Source organism: Argentina anserina, chromosome 6, assembly GCF_933775445.1.
Source record: "Argentina anserina chromosome 6, drPotAnse1.1, whole genome shotgun sequence".
NCBI lineage: Eukaryota > Viridiplantae > Streptophyta > Magnoliopsida > Rosales > Rosaceae > Argentina > Argentina anserina.
The window spans coordinates 22,651,219-22,669,305 of NC_065877.1; positions in this window are offsets into that span (position 1 = coordinate 22,651,219).

Sequence of the window (18,087 nt, forward strand, 5' to 3'; positions counted from 1 at the left end):
TTAGTCTTATTAGATATCATGTTAGAGATAGATTAACATCTCTTTATAATAGATTAAGACTCTGAATACTACGCGATTATAGTTTTGTAATGCATATATATAGGTCCACATATTATTTAATAAAGATATAGTTATTTTCATCATGTATCACGTTATCACGCACTTTGTTTTAAAACTCTGAACTTTTAGAGCCATATAAATCCTATTTTTTCCCCGCTGACCGCCCTTGTCTCTGGCCTCCGGCAACCTTCCCGTCGGTGCTCCTCATCAACGACAGCCCCTGCCGCTCCCCCAAGCCCCTGCTTGCCGACCCCTGCAGCCCCTGCCCGCAACCCCTACCGACCCCCTGTAGATCCTCCGCATTCGCCCTGCAAAATCATCTTTTTGTCCCGCATCAAATCATTGAAGATTGCTCCTCCAGCATATTCACGCAAGCAACGCGAACTTAACACGCAAAATCTTCGCTCCAGAAAAGCTACTCATGTCTTCTCCACACCTTGAAAAGTAATTTTTCATTAACGTTCCCGCTTTTAAACGTATAGATATATTATATCGGGCGCTATTAGCCTTATGCATGTCTCCTTTCCGGCCTTTCTTATAACGCCGATGAGACCAAATAGGGATATGATTCCCCTCTTGGTCGATGTTTTTCGTGTGACGGTCCTGGGGGAGTCATGATTGTTTTGAAAAGGAAGTTAATCGATTTTCGTGTGGTCGCCTGAGTGCACCGTTGTTTTGGGTGCGATCATGAGTATCGTCGTTTGCATCGATTTTTCTTGTGACCATATACGTCACCCCTTCTAATTTCTATTATACTTGAATCTAATCGATTTCGTATTCGTTTTTGTAGATGTCATCGCCATCTCGACCAAAATTTTGCATTCTTGATCTAAAAGGCAAGGAATACCATCGCTGGGTTTTCGACATGGTGTTCGCTTTCAAGAGCCGAGGGATCCAAGGCATGTTTGCGGACCCTCCTGCTAATTTCCCACCTATGACCAAGACTCAAGCTCTCATCTTCATGAGACGTCACATCCATGCAACTCTCAAGAGGCAATACTTGAACGTAAAAGATTCGAAAGAATTATGGGACAAACTACCCTTGCGGTACAACAACGTTCATGATAAGCTTCTCCCTGAATTGACCGTTAGATGAGATAACATCCGTCTATTTGACTATAAGAGAATGGATGACTTCAATCAGGATGTGTTATGCCTGCAATCTGATCTTGGCATCGTTGGTGTCATCAAGACTGACCTACATCTTCTCACTAAGACATTGGACACGTTTCCAATCAACTATGAGGTTCAAGCTCATACGTACCACACTCATGTATGGGAAGGGAACATCCGGACTTTCGCCGACCTAATGACGCTCTTAGCAAAGAAGGAGAGGCATTCTGAGATCCACCTCAACAATAACAATAGACTGGTTGACACTAAAAAGATTTCTACGCCACAGTCTAACTATGGGAAATCTCATAAGCAAAAGATTCAATCAAGGAACGCTCCATACCAGCACCAAAGTAACAACTCTAATGGTGGGAGGCAACTGATAGATCGTTTTGTTAAGAACGTCTATAAAATACCCTGTAAAACATCATCGTTAGTATAGAATAAGCAGGGATCGTTCAGTCCGGGGAATCAAAAGGGCCTCAACACTTATCATGTTATGGGGGATTTGATTTAGATTCTAAGACTACTACTTAAAATAAATCCTAAATTACTTATATACAATTGATCAACCATTCATCGCATAACCAAAACACGAATTTCACTCAAGAAACATGTATGACACGCATAGAACATCATATAGGCAGCAACTTATTTCGATTATATCTAAGTCCATTTCAATTCCAATTCTAATTAGAGTCCGAAGCGGTTCATCTAATCGTTAAGACTTCTTATTTATCTAGAATCAACGAAGCGTTCAATCCTAAACATATGCTAAAGAGAGTTCAACATAACGAAGCGTTCTAGTTAAACAACAAAGTAGCACATAAGCACATTAAGTCGAATTGAAACATGTTACACAAGCATGGCGTCACTCATCTTGATTAAACATGCAAATCCCTAGAACTATCACAACCCTAAACAAGTATCAATTATTGAAACACGAAGCGCATATTCAATCAAAGAATACTTTGGTGAATGAAATCGCAACCTTAGGAGAACCATGGCCTTGGCTTCCTCAAGCATTGATTTAGATGCACAAGTTCAAGGAATTAATTGAAATAAAACCTAAATTGAAATCGAAAACCTACTGCCCCTATTCATCTAGCACGGCATACATACATATTTCAATGAATTCATACAATCAAAACATAAAACCAAAGAAGTCTGAATTTATGCTCTTCATATATAAAACCGAAAATCACATCCAAGAATTCATACAATGAAATCGAAAATTGCAGAAAACCAAAAGAAAAATTACAAGCCATGGATGAATCACACTTTAGAAACCTTCTAGGATGAAGCAAGGATGATTCGGATTTGGATGAGGAGGAAGATGAGCACGGTTTTGTGGTGATGGATGAAGGTTTTGTGGCTTGAATTTTCTGGTTGTGTTTGGGCAGCAATTCGGCTGTGTTTATGAGAGAATGGAGATGAAAAATATGAAGGGAGGCCGAGCTATATATAGAAGAAGGAGGAGAGGAGACTGCTAGGGTTTAGGATGGGCTGATCCATGTATGCACGGCTGGGATTTCTTCTCCTTAATTGGATCGAATAGCTCTCCTTGTTTTCCTTGTAGAACAAGCTCTTATCTCCTTGATTCTCTCATGGGCTGCAGGGCATGGGCTCCTTTTTATTTGCTGAATTGATAAGGCACGGCTGAACACCTCTTCCCCTTGTGTAACTCGGATTTGAACTCCTTCTTTATCTCTTTGAATTATCTCTTCAATTCTGAAATTAAGAAAAGAAAATCAATAGTAAGAGATAATGTATTTCGAAAATCATGTCCTAATCTAGACATTAGTTGTCTTAAAAAGACACATGTAATAAATGAGCTCAACTAGATTAGGAAAGTTTCTAATTTGCAAAAAGGAAACTTACTAGAATAAGTAAGTTACTAAAACAAGGAAGTTCATTTAGGAAAGTTTCGTAATAAGAGTTTGAGTTCAAGTAGGACTTTCCAAAATGGTACGTTTCCTAGTCTAACAAGGATTCCTAATGCAAACATAACTCTCAAGAAATCGCCAATGCGACCAAAACGTAGAAAGATGAAGACTCCTAATTCAACTAGGTTTCCTAGTCCTATAAGGATTCATACTCAAACTAGGACTCTAGACCAATTCTTCGTTTTTTACTCGTTTAAGCACAAAAACACATCCATAACCATCCAAGACTCCTATTGTGACTCAATGACTCGATATTACAACAATAAGGGTTAAGAAAAGTACAAATGGAGGTAAAAACATATTAAGAACATAGCACAAAGTGCTCCTATCAACTACCCCACACTTGGCTTTTGCTAGTCCCTTAGCAAAACAAAACAAAACTACACAAAACACTATTGCCCCTAAATAATTGTCTCAGAATCTCAAAACACATAGCTTTCAAGTTTAAGCATTTGCATGTAAGCACATAAATTCCAAGTTTCATAAACATGTTTCATAGTATGAATAAGTAAGAAATGAGACAATAGGCACATAACATGTTTAGTCAATCCAATCCTCCTCACAAGGCATACTCTCTTATTTTCACTCAGATTCATGGTTATGATTCACACACAAGTATATGCAAGAGAAAGGATAATAAAGCATCAAATAGTTTGCATATTTCATCAAATGAAAGCACTTTGTGAATAACAAAAGGAAAACCTCATTTAACAACTAAGTGCACAAATGGACCAAAACCATATGCTCAACTCTTGTGATCATCTCCACAAACCAAGTTTTGCTCATTTTAAGAATCATTAGGATCATTTGATAAGGTGAATGTTTAGGCTTAGCTAAAGGCATAGAATATCAAAGAATTACAAAGGTAATCCTATAGACTTAGCAGAGTAAACACCATCCTTATGACACCACACACCATCAATGGCCAAATATAACAAGTTGGGCCAAAACATCATTTTAACCACAAAGTGAACATGGACAAAGGTCAAATAAACATTTTTAGACCTTCAATTCAACTCAACTCCAAATCACAAATGGAAGACATCTTTTCTTTCCTTTTCATGTATTGCCGAATCATCATTTTTCATTCATCATCATTTTTTTCCTTTTCTCTTTTTTTTTTGGCATTTGCTTAAAAGCTTGTTCATATTGTCTTTTCTCATGTCTTCCACCCCACACTTATTTCATGCATCATCACAACATCATCTCAAAAATAGTTCTGCCAAGTCTATAGGACAAGGTAGAGGTAACTATACTAAGCATGGAGATAACATAGGTGATGAAGAAAAGGCTCAATATAGGCTCAAATGGGTTCAACTACGGGGTCCCAAACAGGGCACATATAGGGATACATGGCTGTTTGGCTAAAGTGGTGGTAATCCTAGCAATGATCCATAAATCCCTTTCAAAATCAGAGCATTTTATGACCTAAAAGTTTCAACAATCACAAAAGATGAGTTCTAGTAAATTCTAGAGTCCATTAAAAGCTATAGCACATAGTCATTGAATATGCAAAGAATAATGAGGTTCACAAAACAACCACGAAATTTCATGTTATCTCTCAAGAAGAAAGCATATATAGGCTCAAAAACTCACAGATTGTTATGGACTTAAACTAACCAAACATGTATGTCATATTACATTCAATCAACTCTCACATGTTCATACCAAATCCACATTATCAATGAAACTTACAATTCAATTCTTATAAAATGCAAAACCATCATTTATGCATTTAGAGACATAATCATCCTAGACTTTAGGGGAATCCTAAGACTCAAAACAACACATTTTTTTTTCGAATTTTCTAACATTTTTTCGAATTTTTTCTTTCTTTTTCGTTTATATCATGAAATCAAAACAAAAATCAGCAAACAATGATCATGCAACCCTACCCCACACTTAGAAAATTACATTGTCCTCAATGTAAGCTCAATAATCAGAATGTAATTCATAAGTGTAAACTAAGATCACACATCAACACATATACAATTCAACCATAAGAGTGAAGGGATAAGAAAATGCAAACTCCCGTAGACGACTCCTCCACAGGTACGGTTGAAATGGGTTGCCTCCCATGCAGCGCTTGAGTTTTAAAGTCTCTCAGCCTAGACTCTCTCATGCTCATACATCTTTTGGCGCATCACTCACACTCGTCTCCTCATACGTGTGCTCCTCAAAAGGTTCATAGTAGGGCTTAAGTCGATGCCCATTCACCTTGAACGTCTGACCTGTTTTGTCACTTTTAATTTCAATAGCACCATGAGCAAACACATTAGTAACAACAAATGGACCAACCCAACGAGAACGTAATTTGCCAGGAAAAAGTTTAAGTCTAGAATGGAATAAAAGAACTTTTTGACCAACTACAAACTCTTTCCCACGAATCATCTTGTCATGATAAGCTCTCGTTTTCTCCTTGTAAATCCATGCAGCATCATAGGCGTCATTTCTTATCTCCTCAAGCTCATTGAGCTGCAATTTCCTATGAAGACTGGCTGCATCCTTGTCCATGTTGAATGTCTTCACCGCCCACCATGCTCTGTGCTCTAACTCCACTGGAAGGTGACATGCCTTCCCATACACCAATCTGAATGGTGACATCCCAATAGGCGTCTTGTACGTAGTCCTGTAGGCCCATAATGCATCATCTAATCGATCACTCCAATCCTTCCTTGTTGGACCTACAGTTTTCTCCAGAATTCCCTTGATCTCTCTGTTGGACACTTCTGCCATGCCACTTGTTTGAGGATAATATGGTGTCGAAACCTTGTGGGTTACTCCATACTTCTTAAGCAATGCCTCAATAGTCCGGTTGCAGAAATGAGAACCTCCATCACTTATCAAAACTCTTGGTACTCCAAACCTACAAAATATGTTAGTTCTCAAGAAACCTGCAACCACTTTCGAATCATTAGTTCGGGTGGCCTCTGCTTCCACCCATTTCGACACATAATCAACAGCTAACAAGATATACAAGAAACCTTTAGATGAAGGAAATAGACCCATGAAATCAATGCCCCACACATCAAAAATTTCGACAATTATAATGGGGGATAAGGGAATTTGATCTCTCTTACCAATATTACCAGTCCGTTGACACCTATCACAAGAAACACAAAACAAATATGCATCCTTGAAAATAGAAGGCCAATAGAAACCACATTCCAACACCTTTAAAGCTGTTCTACGAGGCCCAAAATGACCTCCACATGCCTCACTATGACAGAAGTTAAGAATCGACCTATGCTCATTCTCTGGGACACATCTCCTAATGACTTGATCACTAAATTGTTTCCATAAATACGGTTCATCCCAAATATAGTATCTAGCCATTTTCTTCAATTTAGCCTTATTAGCATGCGAAAGTGTACTAGGAAAATCCTTAGTAACTAAATAATTGACAATATCGGCATACCAAGGCACACTTACCTCTATCCCAAAGAGTTGCTTATCTGGGAAAGTCTCACGTAGTGGCTCTCTTTCCTCATCTCGCACGATCCTACTCAAATGATCAGCCACCACATTCTCACTTCCCTTCTTGTCTCGAATCTCAAGGTCAAACTCTTGAATCAACAGAATCCACCGGATCAATCTGGGCTTAGCGTCCTTCTTTGTCATCAAATACCTTAAGGCTGCATGGTCAGAATACACAACAACTTTAGAATGCAAAAGATATGATCGAAATTTGTCTAAAGCAAATATTACAGCCAAAAGTTCTTTTTCCGTAGTCGAATAATTCATCTGGGCCTCATTAAGAGTCCTAGACGCATAGTAGATCACTACGGGCTTCTTTTCTCTTCGTTGGCCCAACACCGCCCCAACTGCATAATCCGAAGCATCGCACATCAACTCAAAGGGCAAGTTCCAATCCGGAGGACAAATGATGGGTGCACTAGTCAACAACTCCTTCAACTTCACAAACGCTTTTTCACATGCATCATCCCATATGAACGGCATATCCTTCTGCAATAGGGTACACATAGGTCTCGCCACCATGGAAAAATCCTTGATGAATCTCCTATAAAATCCTGCATGACCAAGGAAAGAACGAACCTCTCTCACAGTTGTGGGAGAGGGTAAGTGATGCACAATATCAACCTTAGCCTTGTCTACCTGAATACCCTTAGCAGATACAATATGTCCCAAAACTATCCCTTGATTAACCATGAAGTGGCATTTTTCCCAATTAAGCACAAGGTTAGTTTCTACACACCTTTTCAATATTAACTCTAAATTCTCTAAACATACATCAAAGTTTTTACCATAAACACTAAAGTCATCCATAAAAACTTCAATGATATTTTCGATAAAATCAGAGAAAATAGCAAGCATACATCGCTGAAACGTACCTGGTGCGTTGCACAACCCAAAGAGCATGCGTCGATATGCAAAAGTGCCAAATGGACATGTAAATGTCGTCTTCTCTTGATCTTCCGGATGAATGCATATCTGGTTGTAGCCACTATACCCATCTAGAAAACAAAAGAACTCTTGCCCGGCCAATCTTTCCAACATCTGGTCCATGAACGGCAAAGGCATGTGATCCTTGCGTGTTGTAGCATTCAGCTTCCTATAATCAATGCACATCCTATGACCGGTCACCAACCTCTGGGGTACTAACTCATTCGCCTCATTTTTCACAACAGTCACCCCACTCTTCTTAGGCACAACTTGCACTGGCGAAATCCACCGACTGTCCGAGATGGGATAGATCACTCCACAATCAAGTAGCTTGATCACCTCATCTTTCACGATTTTCATCATTGGTGGGTGCAATCTCCTTTGAGCATCACGTGTAGGCTTGGCGCCATCCTCTAATAGTATCCTATGAACACAAGTTGTAGGGCTGATTCCCTTGATATCCACCAAAGTCCATCCAATAGCGGTCTTGTTCCTCTTAAGCACATCAATCAATCTAGCTTCTTGCTGCTCACTCAACGTTGATGACACAATAACTTGTAGATTATCATCCTCTCCAAGGTACACATACTTCAAATGATCTGGAAGCTGCTTCAAATCTAACTTTGGGGCCTGAACCACAGATGGTAACAATTTGTTAGTGGAAATGGGAATTGACAAGAAAGAGGGATACCTTTTGAACGGTTGAGCTTCAAGCTCACAAAGAATTTCGAAAATCTTGGGCTCAAGATCAGCCCACTCCTCTCTTGGGACACGGTCCACATGCTTGTCAAATCCGGCCCATTGCTCCATAGCTAATTGCTATGCTTCCAACGTTTCTGACATAACCTGTGCAATAGATTCAACAACATCAATAGCAAAGCACGAGTTAAGGTCAGAAACTGGGTATTTCATAGCCTCAAAAACATTGAAACTGATAACATCTCCATCAAATTCCATTGATAAACTCCCATTGGCCACATCGATGCATGTCCTTGCAGTTCTCATGAACGGTCTCCCCAAAAGCAGTGGAGTTGTCTCCAAGGGTGATACCTCCATGTCTAGCACATAAAAATCTGCAGGGAAAATAAGGTGACTAACCTGCACAAGGACATCCTCAACATACCCCTTAGGGTACTTATTAGATCGATTAGCTAATTGAATAATCACGTTATCATTCTTTAAAGGTCCTAATCCTAGTGATTGATAAACATTATAAGGCATAACATTTATTGAAGCACCTAGATCAAGCATAACATTTTCAAATAACGTGTTACCAATTTTGCATGGGACGGAGAAACTTCCGGGGTCCTTCATCTTAGGGGGTAGCTTCCTTTGGATGACAGCTGAAACTGTCTCATTCATTTTCACTACCTTGTCCTCCCTAGTCTTCCTTCTTGAAGTGCAAAGCTCCTTAAGAAATTTCGCATACTTGGGAATTTGCTTGATGCACTCCAACAAAGGAAGGTTAACTTCCACCTTCCTAAAGACTTCCAATACCTCCTCATCTGATTTATCCTTCTTGCTCTTTGCAAACCTACAAGGGAAAGGTACACACGACACATGATTAGTCTTAACTAAATCACTTGAGTTAGGAATTGTACCTTTGGGTGCATCATGGGGCGGCACCATCTCCTTCTTAGAGGTAGCTGGATCCTTCTCCAAGTTTATCATCATAGGAATTTCGTCACTTTTATGGTCATGGGCTGTATGGGCATTCTTTGCAACATTTGGGCTCTCCTTTAGCTCAAGCCCACTCCTTGTTATGATAGCTTGGGCTTGCTCATTCCTTGGGTTGGGTATGACACCACTTGGCAGCTTTCCTTGCTCAGAAAATCGGCCCATGAAGTCCACTACCTGGCCCATATGCGTTTTCAGCTCCGCAATATCCTTGCTATTCGCTTGTTGACCCACCACCAAAGTTTGAGTAACGGTGTTCAACTGACTTTGCCCAGCAGCTAAGGATTTCAACAACTCATCATAATTAGGAGTAGCAGCCACGTTTGGAGGTGGTACATTGAGTAGTGGAGCTTGTGGTTTAAACAAACCACCCGGACGAGGCCCAAATTGCATTTGATTCTGATGTGGCCTTAGTACATTTTCATTGTTGGACCACCGAAAGTTAGGATGATCACGTAGGCCAGGATTGTAGGTATTTGAATATGGGTTGTACCTCTGACCTCCTTGATAACCAAGGGAATTGACTTCTTCATACCCTCCACTAGATGCAACTTGAGGACATTGATCAGTAGGGTGCCCCTCCGTACATATTCCACACACTTGAGCTCCACTAGACTTCATGAAATGGCTCATCATCTTGGACAACTTGTCTACCTTGTCCTCTAGAGCAGAGTTTGAACTAGAGTGAGTCTCATGCACCTGCCGTGTAGCACTTGCAGATGTCCCAAACTGTTGGTTGTTCATTGCTCTCTTCTCCAAAAGATCTTTTGCCATGACATTGCTCTTGTCCAAGAATGATCCACCAGCAGCTGAATCAAGGAACTCCTTTTCCATTTGTAGAAGGCCTTCATAAAAGTATTGAAGAAGTAGGCCTTCCCTAATGCCATGAGCTGGACATGATGCTATAAGAGACCTGAATCTCTCATAGTAGTTGTAAAACGACTCATCTGGGCCTTGCTTGATACCAGTGATCTGCTTCCTTATAGATCGTTTTGTTAAGAACGTCTATAAAATACCCTGTAAAACATCATCGTTAGTATAGAATAAGCAGGGATCGTTCAGTCCGGGGAATCAAAAGGGCCTCAACACTTATCATGTTATGGGGGATTTGATTTGGATTCTAAGACTACTACTTAAAATAAATCCTAAATTACTTATATACAATTGATCAACCATTCATCGCATAACCAAAACACGAATTTCACTCAAGAAACATGTATGACACGCATAGAACATCATATAGGCAGCAACTTATTTCGATTATATCTAAGTCCATTTCAATTCCAATTCTAATTAGAGTCCGAAGCGGTTCATCTAATCGTTAAGACTTCTTATTTATCTAGAATCAACGAAGCGTTCAATCCTAAACATATGCTAAAGAGAGTTCAACATAACGAAGCGTTCTAGTTAAACAACAAAGTAGCACATAAGCACATTAAGTCGAATTGAAACATGTTACACAAGCATGGCGTCACTCATCTTGATTAAACATGCAAATCCCTAGAACTATCACAACCCTAAACAAGTATCAATTATTGAAACACGAAGCGCATATTCAATCAAAGAATACTTTGGTGAATGAAATCGCAACCTTAGGAGAACCATGGCCTTGGCTTCCTCAAGCATTGATTTAGATGCACAAGTTCAAGGAATTAATTGAAATAAAACCTAAATTGAAATCGAAAACCTACTGCCCCTATTCATCTAGCACGGCATACATACATATTTCAATGAATTCATACAATCAAAACATAAAACCAAAGAAGTCTGAATTTATGCTCTTCATATATAAAACCGAAAATCACATCCAAGAATTCATACAATGAAATCGAAAATTGAAGAAAACCAAAAGAAAAATTACAAGCCATGGATGAATCACACTTTAGAAACCTTCTAGGATGAAGCAAGGATGATTCGGATTTGGATGAGGAGGAAGATGAGCACGGTTTTGTGGTGATAGATGAAGGTTTTGTGGCTTGAATTTTCTGGTTGTGTTTGGGCAGCAATTCGGCTGTGTTTATGAGAGAATGAAGATGAAAAATATGAAGGGAGGCCGAGCTATATATAGAGGAAGGAGGAGAGGAGGCTGCTAGGGTTTAGGATGGGCTGATCCATGTATGCACGACTGGGATTTCTTCTCCTTAATTAGATCGAATAGCTCTCCTTGTTTTCCTTGTAGAACAAGCTCTTATCTCCTTGATTCTCTCATGGGCTGCACGGCATGGGCTCCTTTTTATTTACTGAATTGATAAGGCACGGCTGAACACCTCTTCCCCTTGTGTAACTCGGATTTGAACTCCTTCTTTATCTCTTTGAATTATCTCTTCAATTCTGAAATTAAGAAAAGAAAATCAATAGTAAGAGATAATGTATTTCGAAAATCATGTCCTAATCTAGACATTAGTTGTCTTAAAAAGACACATGTAATAGATGAGCTTAACTAGATTAGGAAAGTTTCTAATTTGCAAAAAGGAAACTTACTAGAATAAGTAAGTTACTAGAACAAGGAAGTTCATTTAGGAAAGTTTCGTAATAAGAGTTTGAGTTCAAGTAGGACTTTCCAAAATGGTACGTTTCCTAGTCTAACAAGGATTACTAATGCAAACATGACTCTCAAGAAATCGCCAATGCGACCAAAACGTAGAAAGATGAAGACTCCTAATTCAACTAGGTTTCCTAGTCCTATAAGGATTCATACTCAAACTAGGACTCTAGACCAATTCTTCGTTTTTTACTCGTTTAAGCACAAAAACACATCCATAACCATCCAAGACTCCTATTGTGACTCAATGACTCGATATTACAACAATAAGGGTTAAGCAAAGTACAAATGGAGGTAAAAACATATTAAGAACGTAGCACAAAGTGCTCCTATCAGCAACTGAGTCGTTCTCGGCCCAAGTCAAATACTTTGACCTGAGATGGTGGCGGCGCCGCACCCTTCGGGGGAGGACGTCCCCGTCCCAAACCTCAAGGAGGCAGTGTGCCTCCTCATGCCTCTAACTCTGGTAATGGCAAGTCTCCATGCTTCAAATGTGGCTTCTTCAAGCACTTTAACCGTTATTGCCACGCTAGTAAAGATATGATCAAGGCATACTCCGCCCACAAGAAGTTTCTAGAACCCGAATCGAATCATGTAGATGAGGACCTTGAGATTGAAACTCACCACTTCTCCATGAAGCCCGAGCCCCTTGCTTCCAAGGCTAAGTCTCTGGCCTCAACAATGGATACTCCCGACTTTGATTAGTCGTTTTTAGCTTATTCTAGCTTAATGATTTCAAGTATTGTTATGGTCAACCGTCATTGTTATTTCATTGACTTTGTAATAGTCTTTTAATTTTAGAATTAGAAGTTCGTGTGTGATGTATTAAACATTGGCATTTAATAAAATTTCTCAATTGCTTGTTTACAAGTCGATCTCTTTGATAATTTTATTTACCTTACACTTAGCATAATGGTCAACGTGTGCAACGCACATGGTTTTTTAATTTGAGAATTTTGGGTTACATAAGACCCCAATAGCACTACATTGTGAATTTAGAACTTCAAATTATGAAAACGGACCTCGGAACATCAAAAATTGACGTCGTTTTGGCCATTTGGCCATACCCAATTACTGTTCCACCGTTTTGGCCGCCTTCCAGCCACTTAACAGAGTTTCCGGAGCCACCATATGGTTCATGCCGGCGTCCCCTGTCGGACTTGGAGCTCCGGCCTCCAAACCGGCCAGCTCCGACCGCCACCGGCCGGTTTTTCGGCATTCGGTGACGCCGGTTTCTGCTGGTTTCTGACGATTTTTTCGTCGTTTCTTGTCATTTTTCTGTCATATTTCCAGCAGTTCTTCTACGACGTTTTCCCAATCCAAATATTCACCCAGTTTTGAATTTTTTTGACTTAGTTTTCCGGTTTTCTCCAAGTCTGTTATCTACAATCACCAACACTCTTTATATGTGTTTTTACACCGATTTTGGATGGTTTCTACCACCCTAGTTTACTGTTTGGTATTCCATTTCTTCAATATCATGTTTTCCAACTCTTTCGTTGAAGAATAAAGTACTATTTCCATGTGATACATTCGATGGGATCGCATTTTGTTTCGATTCCCTTTCTTATAATATTCTACGGTGTATTGTACATAATTGTTCCTATGTCACTAACTCTCTTAATTTTCATTTTGTAGATGTCCCGTGGTGAAACCAAATGTCTAGTTGATTGCGGAACCACCCACACTGTTCTACGGCACATGTAGTTGTTCACGGATTTAGTGTTTTCGACTTCTTCGATGACTACAATGATTAGCTCAAAATTCATCATTCAAGGAAGAGACACCGCCTCTTTTATGTTGCCTAATAGTATGACTCTCAATGTTGTTGACGCTCTTTATGCGCTGAAGTCTCCCCGCACCTTTTTAAGTTTTAAGGACATACGTGTCAATGGTTTTCACCTCGATACTTATGTTGAGAATGGGGAGGAATATGTTTGTGTTACCTCTGAGAAAGCAGGCCAACGCCGCATATTAGAGAAAATGAAAAGTCTCGGGAATGGTTTGTATCTCACTTCCATTCGATTCTTTAAATCATATGCGGTTGAATGCAACTTTTGTGATTCAAACTCTTATATGCTTTGGCATGCCAGTATTGGGCACACTGGACGTGATATAATGATTAGAATTCTTATGAATTCACATGGTCATCCATTTTTCAAGTCTCAGAAGTGATTGGAGGATCACCTCACCCGTGCTCGGTGAGGCTGTGCCTACCCGTGCTCCACACGGTGAGGCTGTGCCTACCCGTGCTCCACACGGTGAGGCTGTGCCTACCCGTGCTCCACACGGTGAGGCTGTGCCTACCCGTGTATTGTACGGTGTGGCTGAGCCTGCCCCTCTCGGTAGCTCCACGACATTCATGCCGTCGGTGGCGGAATCCCCTCCTTCACAAGAGCTTGTGATGCCTCCCCTGCTTTCTCATGACTCCATGGTAATTTTTGATGCCCATCGCTTGTTTTGCAAAACTTGTTCTCTTGCTAAATTTCAGGGAAGTCCTTCTTTTGCTAAGGCTTCAACCGAGAATATTTCATTCTTACAACATATCCAAGGTGACATTTGTGGAAGTATTCAACCAGAATGCAGACCTTTTATATATTTTATGGTATTGGTTGATGCATCGACGCGTTGGTCACACGTCGCTTTGCTCTCCACAAGGAATGCTGCATTTGCTAAGTTATTAGCTGAGATCATCAAACTTAGGGCTCACCACCCTGACTATCCTATCAAATCCATTCGTTTGGATAATGCTGGAGAATTCACCTCCAAAATTTTTGATGATTATTGCATGTCTAATGGGATCAAAGTTGAACATCCCGTTCCTCATGTTCAGTTACACAACAGTCTAGCAGAGGCTACCATCAAGCGTCTTCCGCTTGTTGCTCGGGTAATGATTATGGGTGCTAACTTGCCGCTCTCTGCGTGGGGATATGCGGTGTTGCATGCAGTGACACTTATTCGTTCTAGACCCAAGGCTAACCAAGCGTTTAGTGCGTACCAGATCGTAACTTGTTACGAACCCAATATTTCACACTTACATATCTTTGGTTGTGCCGTCTATGTGCCTATTATGTCTCCACTGCATACTAAAATTGGTCCTCAGAGACGATTAGGTATCTTTGTTTACTATAATTCCCTAACAATTGTCCGCTACTTAGAACCAACCACCGAAGATCTCTTTACTACAAGATTTGCTGATTGTCACTTTGATGGGACATGTTTCCCGTCGTTAGGGGGAGATGAAAATGTTATCATTATAAATGAATGTTATGAATTGACGTGGTGTGTCCCCACTATGTCTCATTATGATCCCCGCACTACTCAGAGTCAGTCAGAAGTGTAACGCATTATCGACTGCTAGAAATTCACGGATTCGATGCCCGACGGCTTTGTAGATATTGCTATAGTGACGAGATCAAACATACCCATTGAAAATGTACCGGCACGGTTGGATGTCTTGAAATACGGGTGTGGAAGACAAGCTCTTGGACCTAGCAACGTTGGCACCATCCCCGAAAGTGGGAAGGCAGCTGGCGACAGTGCAACCCTTGTGGTGACGATGCCGAGATGGACCGGCATAGAGCAGCTTTAGCCTCGGCTCCTCAGAGGAAAAAGGGGATATCGATAAACTCTAAGGATTCAAAGCCTAGAAAGAAGCGAATGCAAAGACACAACGCGTCATCAACGATGAATCTCCATCGTATGAAGTTGTCTCTGATTACAACTATGTCCATAAATCAACTCAAGTGTTACCGTGGGAAGCTATTGAACCTTGTTTGATGCCAGAGAACAACGAAATCTCAGTGAACTACACAAGTGAGCAATCGGTCCGAAACCGAGCCACTACATGCATTGATGACATTTTCGCTTATTCTGTCACACATGAGATTTTATCTGAATACGATGTTGAACTTCACTCTGTAGATGAATGCGAACAAGAGCAGATTAGCCAAAGTGGAAGGAAGCAATCCAGGCAGAACTTGACTCATTAACAAAGAGAGAAGTCTTCGGAAAGGTTGAATTGACTCCAAGAAATGTCAAACTTGTTGGACATAAATGGGTCTTTATTCGTAAGCGTAATGAGATGAATGAGATCGTGCGTTATAAGGCAAGACTCGTGGCATAAGGATTCTCATAACAACTTGACATTGACAATGAAGAGACATATTCTCCTATTATGGACATCATTACCTTCCGCTACCTCATTAGTCTGGTAGTGTCAGAAAGACTAAACATGCAGCTTATGGATGTGGTCACTGCTTATCTCTATGGGGATCTTGACGCAGAGGTAAACATGAAAGCTCTAGAGGGACTACATTTACCTCCATCAAGTGCCTCCAGACCACGGAGTGCTCATACAATCAGATTACGTCGTTCGTTGTACGGGTTGAAGCAATATGAAAGGATGTGGTACAATTAGTTGCACAAGTACTTGAAAGAGAGAGGTTATAAGAATGATGAACTATGCACATGCGTGTTCATATGAAAGACAAATTCTGGATTCGTCATCGTTGCGGTCTACGTTGATGACATGAACATAATTGGTACTATTGATGAGATTGAAGAGACTGTGTGTCAATTAAGTCGGAATTTGAGATGGAGGACCTAAGGAGGACGAAATTTTATCTCGGCCTTGATGTTGTACATAGGGCCGACGACATCTTAGTCCACCAGCCGAATTATACATAGAAAATGCTTCGACATTTCAATGTGGATCTATGCAATCCATTGTCTACTCCCATGGTCATCTGAAGTCTAGATATCAAGAATGATCCATTCCGTTCTAAAGAGGATGATGAAGAAGTTCTTGGTCCTGAAGTTTCATACCTTAGTGCGATTGGGACACTATTGTATCTTGCTCAATGCACTAGATCATACATATCTTTCGTAGTGAACTTATTAGCTAGATTTAGCTCCGCGCCTATGCTATGTCATTGGAATGGTATCAAGTATTTGTTTCGGTACTTGAAAGGTTCCCTTGACATAGGATTGTTCTATCCTTATAACAGAGAGAACACCATGGCCGTGCCACCTTATATCGGCGCCACATGCAGCCCCGGCAGCACCGCCTTACGCGGAAGAGCCACCATAGGCAGCCATGGCATGGTGGTAGACCACGGTGCTGAGAGCAGCATTCGGTCCCGACTTGCTCCTTCCCCCGATGGAAAGACTCCAAACAACTTGTTAGTTGGTTATGCCGACGCATGGTACCTCTCTGACCCTCACAAGACTCGTTCTCAAACCGGTTATGTCTTTACCATTGGGAATACAGAGATATCTTGGAGATCCACGAAGCAATCTCTTGTTACTACTTCTTCGAATCACGCGGAGATCATTGCTCTCCATGAAGCAGTTAAAGAATGTATTTTGGCTACGGTTACAAGTTCGTCATATTCGTGATTCTTGTGGATTAGTAGTCTTTACAACTGATCAATCTACGTGCATTTATGAAGATAATGCTGCTTGCATAGAGCAGACTAAGTTAGGTTTCATCAAGGGAGACAACACCAAGTATATTTCGCCCAAGTTCTTCTACAATGTTTAACAATAGAAATTCTTGAATGTTCAGATCAATCAAGTTCACAATCCAATGTTGCGAATTTGTTCACTAAGTCTTTGCCTAAATCCATTTTGTGAAACATATGAAGAGCATTGACATGCGTCGTTTATCAGAACTTTAGAGTATGGTAGACTTCAGGGGGAGTCTACATCACATGTTAAGATCATTAAGTAGTTGGTGCATTGTACTCTGTTTCCCTTCGATCAAGTTTTTTGTTTTACGCAAAAGGTTTTTTTTTGCTTGACAAGGTTTTTACTAAGGCAATGTTGTGCGTCATGCAACCTAGACATGCAACATAAGGGGGAGTGTTCTAGGAAAATTAGCTATTATACCCTTTTGTATCTTAGCTTTATTATGTTTCACTGTAATAGATTAAGACTCTAAATCCTACGGTATTGTGGTTTTGTAATGCCTATATATAGGCCCACATATCATTCAATAAAGATACAGTTATTTCATCATGCATCAAATTTATGAATATCCACTTGCGGTCTATTTTCCTATAATTAAATATCTTTGGGTATATCTACTTGCACTGCAGGATTTGATTTTCTTTTTTGTAAATGTTCGTGACCGTGAGTTCAATATATATTACAAACTGATCGAGGAAGATCCAATACCTTATGAAAGTCATGCACACAGTTTTCATAAAAAGGAAGATCCAATATTATCAAATCGGCAAGGCATTCGATCAGAAAAAAAAAACTCCAATCCCTTGGGAAACCCTAGCCTCAATATATAAATAAAAGGTTGCTTCGCCATTGGAGGGCGGGTACCCAGAGATG